The sequence below is a fragment of the Monodon monoceros genome, unplaced genomic scaffold (genome assembly GCF_005190385.1).
Source record: "Monodon monoceros isolate NGI ecotype Baffin Bay Population unplaced genomic scaffold, NGI_Narwhal_1 Super_Scaffold_9, whole genome shotgun sequence".
Lineage (NCBI taxonomy): Eukaryota > Metazoa > Chordata > Mammalia > Artiodactyla > Monodontidae > Monodon > Monodon monoceros.
The window spans coordinates 34,674,775-34,693,500 of record NW_021703786.1 but is presented as its reverse complement, the minus strand read 5'-3'; the positions used below and the strand labels follow the sequence as shown (position 1 = coordinate 34,693,500).

General features: G+C 41.4%; 1 long non-coding RNA gene across 2 annotated transcripts in view; it reads left to right on the top strand.

The window, feature by feature from the left end:
• LOC114889659 overlaps positions 1 to 18,726 on the top strand; it is a 66,821-nt gene that overhangs the window by 24,851 nt on the left and 23,244 nt on the right. For both annotated transcript variants that reach the window (XR_003792071.1, XR_003792072.1), the window contains exon 2: positions 322 to 407. This is a non-coding gene — a long non-coding RNA (uncharacterized LOC114889659). The remainder of the gene's footprint in view (positions 1 to 321; positions 408 to 18,726) is intronic.

Below are 18,726 nucleotides of genomic sequence, written 5' to 3'. Positions count from 1 at the left end.
TCCTTTTCTCTTCTCTGGCTTGATGATTGTCCCCTTTTCCCTCTGGTCCAAAGGAGCTTGACCTAGTGTGGCAGCTGTTGCCTTTGCATAATGATGGGTTGCGGGGGAACAGGTGGGTTAACTTTCCTGGCAGAGTCACGGCAACTGGAAGAAGTTACCTCCACCATGTCAATTGGCCCTTCCCCTCAATCTGGATATTTTTTTAAGTATGTGGCAACAGGGAAAGTCTGTGCCTTTCCTAACCTTTTTTTTTTTTTCAAGTAAATAAGTTAAGAAGGATTCTTAATGAATTCCTCAGGCTTTTCTCCATTTGTCTTGCAGATTTGATGGAGAACACCTGCTTTTCTTGGTCATCTGCTAGAGAAAAATCTGTTTCTCTTGCCCTTGGATTTGCGGCTCATCAGAAGGTAGGAAAAGGAGATAATGTAATTTATTTAAGCACTCGTCTGGCAGGCGTGGCTCAAGACATCATGAATGATACGTTTTTCATGAATAAAATACATTTTCATGCACTCATTGAATCCCAGAAGCTGAACAACTCAGACGATGTTAGATACAGAAAAGCATTTCTAAATTAATCCGTGGTCCACACTTTTGCCAAAGTCTGGCAGTAGAGTCATTTTAGGACAGGGGTTGGCAAACTGCAGCTGTAAAGGGCCAGACAGTAAATATCTTCTGCTTTGGTTGTGGCCACACGGGCTCTGCTGCAAACACTCGATTCTGCAGTCATGAAAGCAGACACAGATGATGCCCAGGGGTGGCTGTGTGCTAATAAAACTTTATTTGCAAAAACAGGTGGCTGGTTTGTTTTGGCCCAGAGCCTCCTGTTTTAGGGCAATAGGTTTAAAGCAATAAAGTAAAAGCCATAGATAACGTATAGAAACATAATTCTCAAAGGAAGCAAAACAGAAACAATGTGTATTAGAGAAACCTAGAATGAATGCTAAAAAGGCAGATTCGGGGCCCCACCGCAGACCTACAGTTTCTGAATCACTGGCAGGTAGGACCTGGAAGTCTGCGTATTAGTCTATATCCCAGAAGATTGTTCTGCGTAAACCTGACAACTGATGCCTCTCTAGAGCCATAGATGTGTAAGTTGGCTCACCTAGGAAGTAGCCAACTTAGGAGGATGCAGATCCAACGGTAGTCGGGGGGCGCTTTCATCCTTTCCGTGTTGTGTTCTCTCTTCATTCCGGGCACAGTAAATTCACTGGTTAAGAGAGTAGGATTTTGGGGCTTCCCTGGTGGCGCAGTGGGTGGGAGTCCGCCTGCCGATGCAGGGGACGGGGGTTCGTGCCCCGGTCCGGGAGGATCCCACGTGCCGCGGAGCGGCTGGGCCCGTGGGCCATGGCTGCTGGGCCTGCGTGTCCGGAGCCTGTGCTCTGCAACGGGAGAGGCCACAGCAGTGAGAGGCCCACATACCGCAAAAAAAAAAAAAAAAAAAAAAGAGAGTAGGATTTTGAATCAAGTAAACATGGCTTCAGATGCAGGAAATGCCACTTACTAATTGGGAGACTTTTGACACGCTGTTTTCTTTCGATTTCTTTGTTGGTGAAGTTGAGGTTATACCTCTGATATTGGGCCAAAGTGAGGTACAAATGCAATAAGGACTGCAAAGTGCTTAGCAGCCTTTCTGGATACTAGCAGTCACTTTGAATAGGTGTTTTGATGCAGTTGTTACCTACTTTTGATTCTGTGGCTAACAGAAGCCCATTCTGTTCAGGATCCTAGCAAAACTCTGCATTCATGCTGGTGAGGGATGCCCAGAGTTCCATCCTCTGGCCCACAGATCACCTCGGTGCAATCAGAACCAGCAGCCTTCTCCTCTGTGCTCCAATAGCAAGTCACTTGATTTCAACCCAGATCATAGAAAGAAACAAAGATGAGTCGTTTCAGGGCCTCTGAGGACTGGTCTGTTTACCCATTTTAGAACTAAATCCTTTACTTCTAAGAGAATATGGACAGAGTGAATCTTAAGAGTAATAATGACATTGGCCCAGTGTCATGTGACAGATGTATCTTGCCTTCATCCTTAAGGCACCACGAAGTGGCAAAGACCACTTACGCTGCATCACGGGGGGAAAGGGCAAGTCAGAGAATTTATGGGTTTTCTCAGCGTGTGCAGTTGGTAATATCAGAGCTGAGGTTTGCACACAGAACCGCCTATCTCAAACCCTCTCTCCGCCATCATTTTCAGCACTTGCCGTCCGTAATAACCAACCCTGGAAGTTTGAAAACAGTGCAACTGCTCCCTCCATCCCCCAGGATTCTGACTCAGTTGGTCTGGAGTGGGACTCGGCATTTGCATTTTTCAAGGCTTCTCTTGTGTGTCAGGGTTGAGCACTACTGCTCTTTGTACTAGTTTGTTATTTAAATCTGCCTGTTTTCTTCTTGTAAGTGACCCCCTTCCTTTTATGTGTCAATATTATTAACTACAATTATCTCTAAACATCTCTAATGCTAAGTTGAGAGCTAGCCAAATACTAGGATATTTAAAAACCTTGTCTTGACGTCAAGCGTGGAAGATCAAATACACTAACTTTGTGGTCGCTAGTAAGCGTTCCCAGTGTTTGTCTAGCTCCAAAAAAATCATTGTTTTTTTGGCATCTAAAACCAGTCCATTCCACAAACCACGTTTGCTTCTGATCAAAGGCAATTTTAGGTCACTGACTAAGTGGAACTGGTCCAGCTAGTCGTGCCCAGTCTGGTGGTGTCATCCACTCTAAAGAAGGTGAACAAAATTAAGCCGTGTTAGGTGAGTTGTTATTACTGGACTAATTAGGGACCTGGCTCTGGTAAACTTTGATTTTCCTGTGCTCCTTGAACCCGCAGACTCTCAGAGGGCATGGGCTATAGAAGAGCAACCTGAGGAGCTGAGGGCGGGTGAATAGATGGGTACCCTTCCGTGAAGTACTGATGCCAGGTGCCAAGACCACCTGCAGAGAGGGCCGTGGGAGAAACGGTATGGGACTTGGGTCTAAATCTAGCTGGAGTCGATTTTCCTTCCGTGTGACCTGTAGCATGTTGTCTACCTGCTGGAGGCTTTTGAAAAAAATCTTAACCTGGGGCTTTGCTGGTGGCGCAGTGGTTGAGAGTCCGCCTGCCGATGCAGGGGACGCGGGTTCGTGCCCCGGTCCGGGAGGGTCCCACATGCCGCGGGGCGGCTGGGCCCGTGAGCCATGGCCGCCGAGACTGCGCATCCAGAGCCTGTGCTCCGCGACGGGAGAGGCCACGGCAGTGAGAGGCCTGCGTACTGCAAAAAAAAAAAAGAAAGAAAGAAAGAAAGAAAAAGAGAGAGAGAGAGAGAGAGAGAGAAGGGAGAGAGAAGGGAGAGAGAAAGAAAAGAAAAGAAAAGAAACCTGGAGAAAATAAGACCTGCCTTTCAAGGTTGTGAATCTCAGTTGTGCAGACCACGAAGAAGTACATGATGAGAATTCAGTAAGGAAGGTTACTTTTGCTTATGCACATCAGGCTTTTTTGTTGTGTGAGCTGTGTATGTGATGCATGATTATTTACTGCCTTAGCAGCTGTGTTGAGAGAACTGATCTTTAGTCCTTGAATTCCCTTGGCATCAACAATTCCGTGTTTGTCAGCTAGGGAATACAAGTTCTGAGTAGTTCAAGAGGTGAACTGATGGTATTTAGAGCGAATACCTTAGTCTGTCACATCTTGGATAGGTTTAGTTCAGAATTGGGGTTGGTAGTATTCTATTTTAAAACGGGATTACTGTATTTTTCACGATGTTGACATTTCTAGTTTCTTGTGCAGTCTCTTCCAGGTTTGTGGGGAAAGTATATCTTTCTTGTATTTTGATAGGCTTTTAAACCTATAATTTATTTATCATTAAGGGTAACAGAAAATGCAGCTAATGTTAATAGCAGTTTCATGTGGTTTTGAAGACTACCAGGAAATCCAGTGGTGGTGCTTACACCCTGTATTGGTGATTGAGATTCCTTCTTTTATATGAGCATTTATGTGTGTGGAATAACATACTGTAGTTCCTCATTAGGGACGAAACTGGACCAAGCGAGGTGATTTGGGATCTGCTAAAGGGTCTGGATTTGAGTCTACTTAAAGCAGTTATACTAATTTATCCTGAATGGATCTGAAGGGCCGTGGAGCTTCATGGGTTATGGTTACTTGTGTGTGAGGTGACCAGAGCTCTAGGTAAGAGTTTCTCAACCTGGACACAGTTGGCATTTGGGGTTGACATTTGGGGCTCTGTGTTGCTGGTGTTAAGAGGAGGGCTGTGCTGCACGCTGCAGGGTGGTGAGCGGCAGCCCTGGCCTCTGCCCACTGGATGCCAGGAGCACCCCTTCCCAGTCGTCTCCAGACATGGCTACACAGTTCCTGGGAGGCAGAACTGCCCCCACTGAGAACCACTATGAAAATGGAGGTGCTTCTCCATCGCTGGAGAAGATGCTCGTAACTGTTTTCATGACTGTTTGGGCCTGGGGCAAGGTAGACCTTTTCCTGAATAAGTTCATCGCCGGGTGTGAGGGTTCAAGGACCGCTGAGTAGTTTTACATGGTTTTCAGAGACTCTGTTAAAAGGGGGATTTGATCCAAGGTTAGAGTCAGAAGTGAGAGGAACTAAGTTTTAGAAGCTAAGTGTTCTGCAGTGGGGGCAGTGCGTATCAACGAGAGGCAGCAGTTCCAGGACTGGGTTCTCGTCTGTGGTCTCAGTGGCCCTAAGACTTCTCTGCTTCCTGGTCCCCCTGCATGTCCGTCGTGACTGACTGGAGAAACTGACACTGGGCATTTTGCTGAAGTCAGCAGGATGCACCGCCAGGAAGGCACAGGCTACACCTGTCTTGCTCTGCATTTCACATGAGTGGCTGGAAGAGGGCCCATCGTGAAGTAGCATTTAATAAATGTTTTTTTTAGAAATGAATAGACGTACAAATAAATTACAGGGGAGATAAGTACGTCAAAGGATCTGGGAAGAGCTCTTGTTTTGCTTCCAATTTGTGAAGCAAGTCACTTCGTCTTCCTGAATATCCTGAGCTGAGAAATGGGTAACTGTGTTAGGTGATCCTGGAGGCTTCTTCCCGCTATGAAATTTCAGGGTTTCTGGCAAGGTCACAGACAGTGTTACATAAGTGTTGCTATGAAAGTTCTTCGGAGCTTGAGCTGTGAGTGCTTGTGTGTCGGGCAACCTGGCCACACAAGTCAGGGTCTGTTCCACCAAAGGTGATCAGAAAACTTCGGGGCAGAGTTACCCAAAGGAACACCTGCCACAGGTGGAGTTAAAATGAGGAGCAGACAGAGGCGAGCCGCAAGACTACATGATCTTTTCATTCTTTTTTTTTGATATAAATTTATTTATTTATTTTTGGCTGCTTTGGGTCTTCGTTCCTGCGCACGGGCTTTCTCTAGTTGTAGTGAGCGGGGGCTCCTCTTGTTGTGGAGCACGGGCTCTAGGCACGCGGGCTTCAGTAGTTGTGGTTCACGGGCTCTAGAGCACAGGCTTTGTAGTTGTGGCACGCGGGTTCAGTAGTTGTGGCTCGCAGGCTCTAGAGCGCAGGCTCAGTAGTTGCGGCTCACGGGCTTAGTTGCCCCTTGGCATGTGGGATCTTCCCAGACCAGGGCTCGAACCCGTGTCCCCTGCATTGGCAGGCAGATTCTTAACCACCGCGCCACCAGGGCAGTCCCAACCTTGGGACCACAAAAGGTGTTGGGCAAACTGAGGTCATGATTTGTCACAGACTCATCGGAGAGCTGAGGTTTCCGAGCAGTGAGCTAGCCCAGAATCTAGGGAGAGATGGACACCTGAAGAGATAGCAGTGGTTCTGGCACTTGCCTACCTGGGGCAAATATAACCAGAGACACAGGTGAAAGAATTCAGCTAGAATTGTTTGTGCATTGGGAGGGGGCAGGTAGGGGCTGGAGAGAGTGTGGAGGCCTTGTGGGCTGCCAATATGGGAATAGTTTACACCTACTGGCAGGCTCTGGACTTCCCTGCATGCTCAAAAAAAGATGGGTGAGGGTCCTGAGAAAGCACCCCTAACTGCTCAGGGCTGTGGAGGGTGGGATGGTAGTGGCCACTGTGGGAGAAGCATGAGCCCCCATTTCACCTACAGAGTAAGAGCCTTACAGCCTGGGAGGCAGGATGGGTAAGGAGCTTTCTAGATGTTAGGTCACTGGTTAAAACTCATTACAGCTGGGGGACAGGAACAACAACAGCACATATCCTCTAAGCCTGCGAGAGGGACAGGAATATAGACTGGGAACAAGAGCTGGGGATGGGGCAGGAGCACAGCAGGCCAGATCCCCAAAGCCTAGGATCATGGTGCTTGTCTAAGCCTGAGGTTTATCCAGAATAACAAGGATGTTGCTTCCCACCCCAAACAGTCACATCAGCATTGAGTAACAAATGCAGTGGAAAACTGCAGGAGAAAGACCCTCCTGACACACAGTGTACAGAGGAGACTTAAAGCTGGGAGTGGAACAGAAATTGAGGATGAGGAAAACCCTCTGGCAGACCAGTCACCACCCTAAACACTAGAGGAAGCTGAAGCTTGTGGTACACTCCGGGTAACCATGGCAACAACAAACCCCAAACCCAGTTCGACTGACTCTTGCCCTAGACTGATTCCAACCCCAGACTGAAGACTCAGCAGAAGGAAACACGAGCCCATTTCCACGCATAAAAATCTATTTACCTCAGTCTTTGCTGCCCTACACAAAATGTGTGGCTTTCAGGAAAAAATTACAAGGCATACTAGAAAACAAACAAACAAACAAAACCCACATAACACACTGCCAAGACACAGCACAATTAACAGAACCAGACTCAGATATGACACAGATGTTGGAACTTATCAAGGCAATTTAATAGCACTATGAAAGGTTATGAAAAAAGAGGATAAATGACAGATTAGATGGATAATTTCAGCAAAGAGATGGAAACTAAAAGAATCAAACAGAAATACTAGATATAACACAGTGACAAAAATGACTCTTTAAAAATTTATCTTTGATTGAAGTATAGTTGAATTACAGTGTTGTGTTAATTCCTGCTGTACAGCAGAATGACTCAGTTATGCATCTATATACATTCTTTTTTATATTCTTTTCCACTGTGGTTTATTACAGAATATTGAATATAATTCCCTATGCTCTACAGCAGGACCTTGTTGTTTATCCATTCTGTATATACCAGTTTGCATCTGCTAACCCCAAACTCCCAATCCAACCCTCTCCCACCCCACTCCCCCTTGGCAACCGCAAGTCTGTTCTCGATGTACGTGATTCTGTTTCTGTTTCACAGATAGGTTCATTTGTGCCATATTTTAGATGCCACATATAAGAAAAATGTCTTTGACAGTGTATTAGTTTCGTAGAGCTATTGTAACAAAATACCAGAAATTGGGCGCTTAAAACATCGGAAATTTATTCTTTCCTAGTTTTATAGGCCGGAAGTCCAAAGTTAAGGTGTCCACAGGGTTGGTCCCTTCCGAGGGTGCTCAGAGGGAAAATCTGTTCCATGGCTATCTCCTAGTTTCTGGTGGTTGCGGGTGTTCTTTGACATGTGGAAGGATAACTTCAATCTCTTCCTCTGTTGTCACATGGCATTCTTCCTGTGTGTCTTCTGTGTCTTCAGATGACATTGTCTTCTCTTTGTGGGTCTGTCTCTTCACCTCTTATTTATAAGTACACCAGTCATCCTGGATTAAAGGTCCAACTTACCTCAGTGTGACCTCATCTTAACTATTTCCAAATAAGTTTACCATCTGAGGTCCTGGGAAGGACATGAATATTGTGTGGTTGGGGGGTATCTATTCAACCCAATACAGGCAGGTTAACCGTTGGACCTGACATAGTCAAGGAAAGAATTAGTGAGCCTGAAGATAGGTCAGTAGAAATTTCCAGTGCTGAAACACAAAGAGAAAAGATAGATTATATAAGATTACATAAATAAATAGGAGAAAGCGGAATAGAGTATGGAAGAGCCATTCAGTGATACCAAGTGATGAAAAATACACATAATTGAAATCCCAGAAGGAAAGGACAGAGAAAGCGGGGATGAAAAATAAGTGAAGATGAAAAGGCTGAGAATTTTCCAAAATAACAAAAGGCAGCAAAACATAGATCCATGAAACTCAGAGAACATCAAGCAGAATAAATTTAAAGAGAGAGAGACATAGACACATCTAGGCATATCATATCCAAACTGCAGAAAACTAAATATAAAGGGAAAAAAATTGAAGACATTCGGAGAAAATGAGACATTACAGAGAAAGAAACATAAGAATTAAAGTACACTTCTCATCAGAAACCATGAAAGGTAGAAGGTAATGAATTGACATCTTTAAAGTCCTGACATGCAAAGACAGACACACCTGTCAATCCAGAATTCTTCACCTAGAAAAAGTATCTTTCCCATATTACGCTTAATACTATGTTTGATGGTGAAAGCTGAACTGTACACTCCAAATAATGAACTTTACTGTGTGACATTGGGATATAATTTTAAAAATTAAAGCTAAAAATAAAAATTAAAGCTACTTAAAAAGTGCAAAACATTTTCTTTAACAAAGTTCACAACATCAAGATGACTGGAATCTCAACTGCTCTCAATTCCTCTCTTCCCTTCCGAGGACTTTCAAGTGTGCACCCGCAGTACGACCATCTTCCAGATTCTCTCAAGGGAACCCTTCCTCCGTCATCCTGTTCAGGACCAGCTTCATGGGTCACCGGTTTCTCCCCTTAAAAAAATCCTCCTGCTTGATTTAAGGCTCTGTTGTTGATGTCTTGAATTCTTCGTCATTTTTTTAAACAGTGGTCCCTCCTTTTTATTGTGCACTAGATCCTGAAAATTATTTATCCCATCCTGCCCTTGACCTTCAACAAGCTGGTCCCAGTATCAATGTGCCTGCAACTCCTGTTTGGTTTGAATTCTTGCACATCAACTTTGATTCACCACAATGAAATTTGGAAAAAGAACTTCTTATTTGTGTTCTACTCTATTCCTAGGACCTAGAGTAGCATCATCTTTTTTTTTTTTAATTGAAATAGAGTTGGTTCACAATGTGTTAATTTCTGCTGTACAACAAAGTGATTCAGTTATATATATATATTTTTTCTTCATATTCTTTTCTATTATGGTTTATCACAGAATACTGACTATAGTTCTCTGCTGTACAGTAGGTCCTTGTTGTTTATCCATCCTCTGTATAACAGCTTACATCTGTATAGTAGCATCATCTTGCCCTTTCACTCTCTTATAACATCCTAAGAGACCCAGGTCTTTCCTCAACTCTTTTAGTTCCTCATAGCTGCCCTCTCTATAGAAAACTGGTACCAGGTCCCTTGGGAAACAATTTGTGGGATATCATTTTGTGTCTCATTCAAAATTATTCATCCCTTCTGGCTTTTGTTAAAATCCCTGTAGCAAGTGCGTCTCAGTCCTGGTTGCACATTAGAGTCACCAGGGAGCTTTTAAAATTAACACTGGTGATAGAGCAACTGAACTGGAATTTCTGGAAATGGGCTGGTCATTTAACAAGCTCTTCCAAGTTATTCTAACATGCAGCTGGGATTAAGAACCGTTTTCCCTTACCTAGCTTTTACATGCCCATGTTCTCGTCCTTCTAGAAGACCTCTGCCTCGTCTGTTATTTGGCCGTGTATGTGTGTGCGAGTGTGTGGGGGGGGGGGGAGGGAATCTTGTCAGTTAAGATTTACACCCTCTGAGATATATCCAGTCATTTGGAAAATGCTTAACATTCAGATTGGGTGGCTCCTGTGGCCTGCAGGCACACTCGCTGTGAAGAAATACGTACGTTTTTTAAGGTTTCTTTTAGGATCATAGTCTATGACCCTTTCACAGTTATTATAAAGTTTCAGCACAATTAAATACTGGAAACAATGTCAGTCCACCAGCTTCCTTCTATTCCTCATTTGGAAACTAATTTAGTCAACTTGGAGAAGTTAGTTTATATTTACTTTTTTCCTCTTCTGCAAAATGGCAATAAAAGTAAAATTCTTAACTTCTAGAATCCTCATAAAAAAATGACAGAAGTTGGGGCTTCCCTGGTGGCGCAGTGGTTGAGAGTCCGCCTGCCGTTGCAGGGGACACGGGTTCGTGCCCCGGTCCGGGAAGATCCCACATGCTGTGGAGCGACTGGGCCTGTGAGCCATGGCCGCTGGCCGCTGAGCCTGCGCGTCCGGAGCCTGTGCTCCACAACGGGAGAGACCACAACAGTGAGAGGCCCGCATACCGCACAAAAAAAAAAAAAAAGAAAGACAGAAGTTGACCAAAGAAACTGGAGGCATTCTGGAGAGAATATGTAATCATATCTATATGAATCATATAAAGATAGATAGATAGACATCCCGTATATCTGTATACCTACATCCATTTCTGTATATACATGTATATCTACACGTCTGTCTATAAAACCGTTTTTCAGGATTCATTACAGTGTCAATGTAAACATTTGTAATCCAAAATAGCAGAACTATTATGATAAAGAATTACAAGAGAAATATCCTGGTAAAAAGATCAGAGTTCAAGTAAAATACTGCGATCTTCTCTGGCTAATATATATTAGAAAAGAAAATCTTATTTAAACCAACAGAATAAATTGGCGATCAGTGTGTTAGCTAGTGATTATTAGAAGCATATTTTTTGAGCTTACCAATTACATCAGAGATCTATTTATTAAGAATCAACTGCATTCCTGGCAATGAGAAGGCAAAGAAAGTCACATCCTGCAGGTCCTACTTCTACTAGGTCTCCTTTTGCCAATTTAAGGTCATAGTCTACCTATAGTGAATAGGCTGCCAATTAGTATGTGTCTTTATTCTAAGGACATAGAAGTTAGAAGTTATTTGGTTTGGTTTAATTTAGGGAGAGACCTTGTTTCCCAGCTCACCTTCCTTTAGCTTCTTTGTACAAAGTATAGAGAAATAAAATGGACTTTGAAATTGTGTAGACTGGATCTATAACCCAAATCTACTATTCACTATTTTAGAACAAGTACTTAAACTTTCTGATCTTTGGTTTCTCCTTGAGGATAATATCTTACAGGGCTATTGTAAGTGTTGAATTATATTAAATAGAGTGTATAGGAAACCTAGCACAACGACTAAGAAGTCATAGTCACTTCTTAAGGTACATTAATCCCATTACTTGTGCCTTATGTTTTTTTAATCGAAGTATATTTACTTATTTGTAAATTTAGATTTACAATACTGTGTTAGTTCCAGGTGTACAGCAAAGTGATTCAGTTACATATGTTCATATTATTATTTTTTCAGATTATTTTCCATTGTAGGTTATTACAAGATATTGAATATAGTTCCCTGTGCTATACAGTAAATCCTTGTTGCTTATCGATTTTATATATAGTAGTGTGTATCTATTAATCCCATACTCTTAATTTACCCACCCCCCCTTTCCCCTTTGATAACCATAAGTTTGTTTTCTAAGTCTGTTAGTCTGCTTCTGTTGTGTAAATAGATTCATTTATGTTATTTTTTAGATTCCACCTATAAGTTGTATAATATCTGACTTACTTCACTTAGTATGATAATTTCTAAGTCCATCCATGTAGCTGCAAATGGCAATATTCCATTCGTTTTTATGGCTAAATAATATTCCATTATTTATCCCATTATATAAATATATATTCCATTATATATGATACATATATATGTACTCTTTATCCGTTCACCTTTTGATGGACATTTAGGTTGCTTCCGTGTCTTGGCTATTGTAAATAGAGCTGCTATAAAGATTGGGATGCATGTATCTTTTGTTTTGTTTTGGTTTGGTTTGTTTGTTTTGTGCATGTATCTTTTTGAATCAGAGTTTTCTCCAGATACATGCCCAGGAGTGGGATTGTGGTATCATATGGTAACTCTATGTTTGCTTTGCTTAAGGAATCTTCATACTGTTCTCCACAGTGTTTGCACCAATTCATGCCTTACTTCTTAAGCAGTATGCTTAGTTTATTATTCAAAGGTCCTTATGTGTGGACAAAGAGAACACAAATTGCAAGCATTTATTCTGGATTCTTGAAGAGACTTTGAACAGAAAATTCAAGCCCAGACCCTGGGAATGGAGAATTATGGTAAACTTGAGAAAGTCATAATGAGGAATATGTGGAATATAGCTAAGAACTGGAACAAGTTTGAACTGGTGCCTCTTAAAATGAGTATTTTCTTATAAGTATTCTGATAGATTTAAATAAATCTACATTTACAGATCTTTATAGTATTCAAATGTATTCATAACCATCATTTCACCTAATCCTCATAATACTTCATAAGATAAGAACTATTATTCTCACTTTACAAATGGAAGAGTTGATATTTAAGGTTGTTAATTTACATGCCTAAATCACATATTCTGTAGGTTTGTGGGGAACAAAGATAAACATGTGAAAATGGACATCTGATTATTGGGTGTCCTTTCAATAAAATGTTGGGTTTCTTTTTAAAGGAATCTGAACCTTTTATTGATTGAGCCATTTTACAATTCTGTAAGTTGTAAAAGAGTGGAACATAAATGATTCTTGTCTGATGGGATGCAAGCTAATGTTGTCTGGTGATTTTGCAATTGATTTCCACCCTATGGAAAAGATGATTCAAATACTACATTTTGTTCCTGGTGGATTCTGACCCGTTTGCATCTACTAGCAAATTTACTTCAGCAATCCTGAACGCCTGTATTTGTATCTGTATTCAGATTTTTCTTTTGAACTGATTTCATTTTATTTATTTATTTTAATTTTTTATTTATTTTATGTATTTATTTTTGGCTGCATTAGGTCTCTGTTGCTGCGCGCAGGCTTTCTCTAGTTGCAGCCAGCGGGGGCTACTGTTCGTTGTGGTGCACGGGCTTCTCAATGCGGTGGTTTCTCTTGTTGCAGAGCACGGGCTCTAGGCACACGGGCTTCAGTAGTTGTGGTTCGTGGGCTCAGTAGTTGTGGCTCACGGGCTCTAGAGCGCAGGCTCAGTAGTTGTGGCGCACGGACTTAGTTGCTCCGTGACGTGTGGGATCTTCCCGGACCAGGGCTCGAACCCGTGTCCCCTGCATTGGCAGGCAGATTCTTAACCACTGCGCCACCAGGGAAGCCCTTGAACTGATTTTAGCATCTAACAGCTTTCCTAATTAATGACTTAAATTTTTTAAATGTACACGTATTTATTGTATATTTGTATGAAAGTCATAATTTTACCCTTTTGAAAATTATAACAGACTTGAGTTCAGGTCTTCTGCTTCCAATCCCAGGACTAATTAACTATTGGAATTCAAAGGAGTTAGATAAATCTCGCTTCTGTCAACTGTCAGCTCCACAAAAGACCACCCAAAACACATAAACCAGATATATTGCAGTAAGGGAAAATGCTACTCTGCTAGCAAAAAGTATTTACACACATGCACAGTTTGGAAAGAAAGAAAATGATCTTTATTCACAGATGACATGATTGCATAAGTAGATAATCCATAACAGATAAGCAATTTGCTTTAATGAGCCATTTTAGCAAGATCTCTGAATACAACAAACAGAAAATAGAGCAAAAAGATACCATTTGTAATTTAATCAAAACATGTAAAATACTTGGGAATAAATCTAATGATAGGTGTACAAAATACAAAGAAAACTGTAAAGCATTAGTGAGAGAAATAAAGACAAATATAAATATACATGCATTTAGAAGATCCAGTAGTTTATAGATTACATTTATCCCAAACTGATCAATGGACTGAACAGAATCCTTGGAAGTGTTTCTGGAGACTGTCAAACTGATTCCAGAACTTATTTGGAAATACAAAGGGCCAAAATTAGCCAAGAAAAGCTCAAAAGACAACCAAGTTTGGGGATGCAGAATCCTAGGTAATAAGACATTTTAAAGCTGTAGTATTTATGAAAGTGTGGTATTGGCATAAAGTAGACAAATAGAACAGACTAGAAAGCATGAAAAAAGAAAACACATGTATGGTTACTTGATTTTTAACAAAGGTGAGATGCAATAGCATACAGAAAAGGTGTTCTTTTCACTAAATGGAGCTAAGTCAGTTTGGCACCTCTAAGGACCCAAACACACCTCTCCTCTGTCTGCTGTCAACTCCTGAAAAGACCACCCCAAAACCTGTTGATGATGGAAACTAAATTTGTTAGGTCTACGTTTGACAAAAGTCAAAGCAAGGTATTTGGAGCTTTGGGATTTGGACCAAAGTGGTTGAAGATAAAATCTTTCAAGGCTGGGAACTGAATGAGATTAGAAAATTCCGTGACATAATAGTTTAGGATTGGCAGACAGAGAGAGCCTTAAAATGAGTCTAGGTTAAGTAAACTGATTCTTGTAAGTGAACCGCTTGCTCAGGTGAGAAATCTACTGTCCTGACAGGAGAGACATAACTTTCCTAGATAAATAAAATATTTGCCTGGAGAAGGTGGTTTGCAGGACTTTCCTGGAACAAATAGTTGTCATGTCCCAGATAGGCTCTGTTCTCTGTCCTGCTAATTAACTATGTGGTTGCTGTTTTTGCTAATTCCACCTCCTACCTCACACCATACACCAAAGTTGATTCCAGATGGCATGTAGATCTAAATGTAAAACTAAACAAAGCTTCTAGAATAACACATAAGAAAAGATTTTCATGATCGTCAAGTAGGCAAGGATTTCTTAAATAAGATACAAAAAGCGAGTTATCCATATAGGGTTTAAAAAGCAGATAATTGAGCTATATTAAAATAAGAACTTCTGTTCATTCAAAATAAACCATTAAGAGAGTGGAAAGGCAGAAAATCAATAGAAAAATGGGGAAAAGGTTTGCACAGGAACTCGACAAAGAGGATATCGAATGGTTTTTAAAGCTGAGATAATCATATCTTATAAATCAGCAATTCCACTTCTCTGGCTATACACCCCAAAGAGGTATATACACATATTCACACCTATACACATACAATATTGTATTGTATTCATGTACAATAATTTCTATTAATAGAAGAGTCTATACATAAAGTTGTGGTCTAGCCATACCATGGAGAATGAACATGAATCATCTATTGCTTCATGCGACACTGTGGATGAGTCTTACAAACATAAAAGGAGCCAAATACAAAGGAGAATAGACTGTATGCATCTAATAATATAAATTTCAAATACAGGCAAATTTACTCTATGTTGTCATGAGTCATGACTGTGTTTACCTTTGGTAGCAACTTGAGGGAGATGTTCAGAGCTTCTGCAACGTTAGGAACTTTCTGCTTTGTGATCTCACGCACGTTATGCTTACAGGGTATGTTCATTTTGTGAAAATTCAATAGGCTGTACTTTTTTTGTACTCTCAGCTGAATTGACAAGAAATCGTTAAGGAAAAGCAGGAGAAAGAGAGGAAAGGAGGAAGGAAAGACTGAAGGAAGAGTTACTTTCTAGGGATCTACAGTTTAACAGTCATCATAATGACATGAAAAGCAATGTGGGCAGAGAAGCATAAACGGATCACCCTTCACACCAACCAAAGCAAATTCAAGAATGAGAATGCTAAGTCTGGAGCGGGTGCAGCTTATTCCCCTGTCTTTCAAAGCTTCGAACTCTCTGCTGGAGTATTTTTCTTGGTGTCAGGCTTGGTCCTTCATACTTCATTAAAGAAGCATTTACAGCTGGATGGGTGCTAGTTCCCTTCCCGTGGAGCCAACTTTAAATCTTAATTGACAGCCCAGCCCCTGTTCTCTTCATTTCCCATGTGCAGTTAGAAGGAAAGAGCCTATGTTCTGAAGTTGAAGCTCAGGGATGGGATGTTTGGAGCTCCTGAAGCCATTCTTCACTCCATGAACCCTAAATTCGTCCCGTTCCCTCCTGACGCCACATGTGCAGTGAAATATTTGTTACAAGGTGACTGTAACATGGCTTTCCACTGACATCCTTTCTGCTAGTTCCAGAGATACAGATTAGCCTGTGCTGGCAGAAGACTAGGGACGGCTCTTTAAAGCAGTCTTTCATTCTGCAGTTTTATTTTCCATTCATCTTGCCAAGAGAGAGTATCTTTCTCCAGAAGTTTCTCCTCTGCTCTCTGTACCCTCCTCTTCTTTCATTTTAGTTTTGTTGTTTTTTTTTCCCTCCTGGATCCAGCTATATCTCCACTGGAGCCTCTTGCTATTTCTTATCCTCATATGTTCTTACACTGCCAATTTCTTTCATCTCTTCGCTTTTATCTCTGGTTTTAAAATTTTTGGCCAGCAGTAGCAATGTTTATAAGTTGAGTGCCACCCATGAAGTAGGTAAATCACCTGCTTTGCTCAATCAGACTTCACTTACCATTCAGATTTTCTTGAATCTCCTGAGTTGGAGATGTAGGCTCTCAGATTAACTATCGTTCATTAGCTATTGATTGTTTAGACCCTCTTCCTAATGAGAGTTTTATGTTCCCTGATGTCAGAGACGTATCAGTAAGAGGATACAACCATCTTCCACAGTATCCTCTACCTTTAAATTTGGTCCCTCCAAGATTACGCTGTGTTATAATGCTTATATTCAGGAAGCCTCACTACGTGTACTAGTCCAATACCTCATGTGTCCATGGGTCTCGAAGAAGCTCTTTGGCTTTAGTAGCAGTATAATGAGGAAGAGTCAGGGCCAGTTAAGCTGTCCACTCCCATTCCCATTTTCTCCTGCTGGTTCTGCCGTAGCAGCTCGTGATTTATCGTGTTTACAACTTTCAAACTTTGGAAAGTCTCTTTACTATCAGCAGTCTTGCCACTTCCCACAGGAAGGATGACTGCACAGCACTGGGGTCTGTGGTTACCCTGCACTGTTTGGACATCTCCAGGGAGGGAGGGAAGGACAGCGGTTTGAGCCCTGTGGAAACCGTGCCTGGTGACCTGGAACCCAGGGATTAGTTGAGAGTTTTTGTGGCGTTCGTTCACGCCTCTTTAGTTTTTACACTTTTTAAAAACAGTTCTTTTCTTTGGTTTTCTATGAGGTTGAAATATCCATGTCTTCCCACTTGGACATATTGTTGTTTGGTCCTTTCTTAATACAACGTCCAAAACGTAATGCTCTTCCTGAGCACAAAATAAGCATCTTTATGGAGTGATAGGCAAGTTCAATCACATCCCTCCCCCAAATCTTGCTTTTATTTCCACTCCGTTAGAAGAGAGCAGGGTTTCTAAGGAGAAAGTTCTCTCAAATGGCTAACATTTAACAACTTTATTTTCTTTTTCATGTTTTATTTCTACTACCACTTGAAGCGAATTCTCAATTATAAAATGAATAAAAGGGAGGACACCTCTGGGCCTTCCTGGCTGGAATTAGACATTCCAGGTTTCAAACATCTCTTAGTTATGAATATTTGTTTTTAATCTGGATGGATCAGTGGCCTAGAAATTTAGAGAACTGTTAAGAATTGACATTTCAAATCTTTGTCTCTATTTGTCTGTTAAGGGGCTTCTATTCATTTTGGCGGCGGGGGGTTGGGGGAGACCTCAGCTGAGGCCATCACACTGAGCATGATAATATCATCTGGGTTCCAAGCCGTAAACATGCCTTGTAGGAAAGAGATGGTTGCAGTAAGTTTTTCTGTGTAGATCCTGTCCTTGGAATATAAAGAATAAAAAGAAGAAGGAGAAAGGGGAGGAGAATGTCATATTGCTGTGCTCTAATGAAATGTCGCCGTAATAATCTAGGGTCCTACTCCGCTGCATTGCTTTGAGGAAACTCTGATATAAGTAATCATAAAGCCTTTCTCCAGCAGGAAAAAGGGTTCGAACCTTAAGTACAGTAACTAGGTTAAGAATAATTAGTCCGCTTGAATGCCTCTGCTCAGAGGTGGGCTATGATCAGAGGAGAAAACAGATGAAAATAACTTCATGGATTCAGAGTGGACAGTGTCATGATCATGTGTATGACCTGTCTGTTGATTTTCTAGTTTCTCTAACTTTCATCTTCTGAAGAGATAAAAATGTCCACTTAATGGAAGCCTAGGAACATATACATCCTTGTGATTTTGATTAAGCTTTTACTTTTTACTTTTTCAAAATTTTTGGCTGAGTTGGGTCTTCATTGCAGCACGCGGGCTCAGTAGTTGCGGCACACAGGCTCAGTAGTTGTGCCTCGCGGGTTCCAGAGTGCAGGCTCAGTAGTTGCGGCGCATGGGCTTAGCTGCTCCGCAGCATGTGGGATCTTCCCGGACCAGGGCTCAAACCCGTGTCCCCTGCATTGGCAGGTGGATTCTTAACCACTGCGCCACCAGAGAAGTCCCAAGTTTTTACCTTTAACGTGCTGAAGTTTTCATGAGAGTTATAGTTTTATTATTGTGTTACGATAATATTTTATGCCTAGTGCTTTGACATCACCCAAACACATTGCCACACAGTACATTCTTTGAGCCTCAAAGCTCTCAGGAGAAGTAGGTAAAGCAAGTACAATTATCTGTATTTTACAAGTAGAAACTTGAAGTTTCAAGATATTGTGACTTCTTTATCTTCAAGGTAACACATGTATAAAATGATGGGCTGTGCCTTAGAATTTTAGCGCCTTTTCCAATATAACTTTTGCTCCAGTATTACTAACTTTAAAAGTGTCAAGGATATTTTTTTTTAATTCCACTTTCTTTTTTCAATTCCATTCCTCCCTCCCACACCAGATTTTTAAAAAATGGGATTCTCTTTAACAAGTTGCTCATCAAGTTCATTTTGTGGAACTAACCAAGAGAAAAAAAAACAACTGAAAGAAAAAAATAGCAAAATGTTACCCTCTTTAAC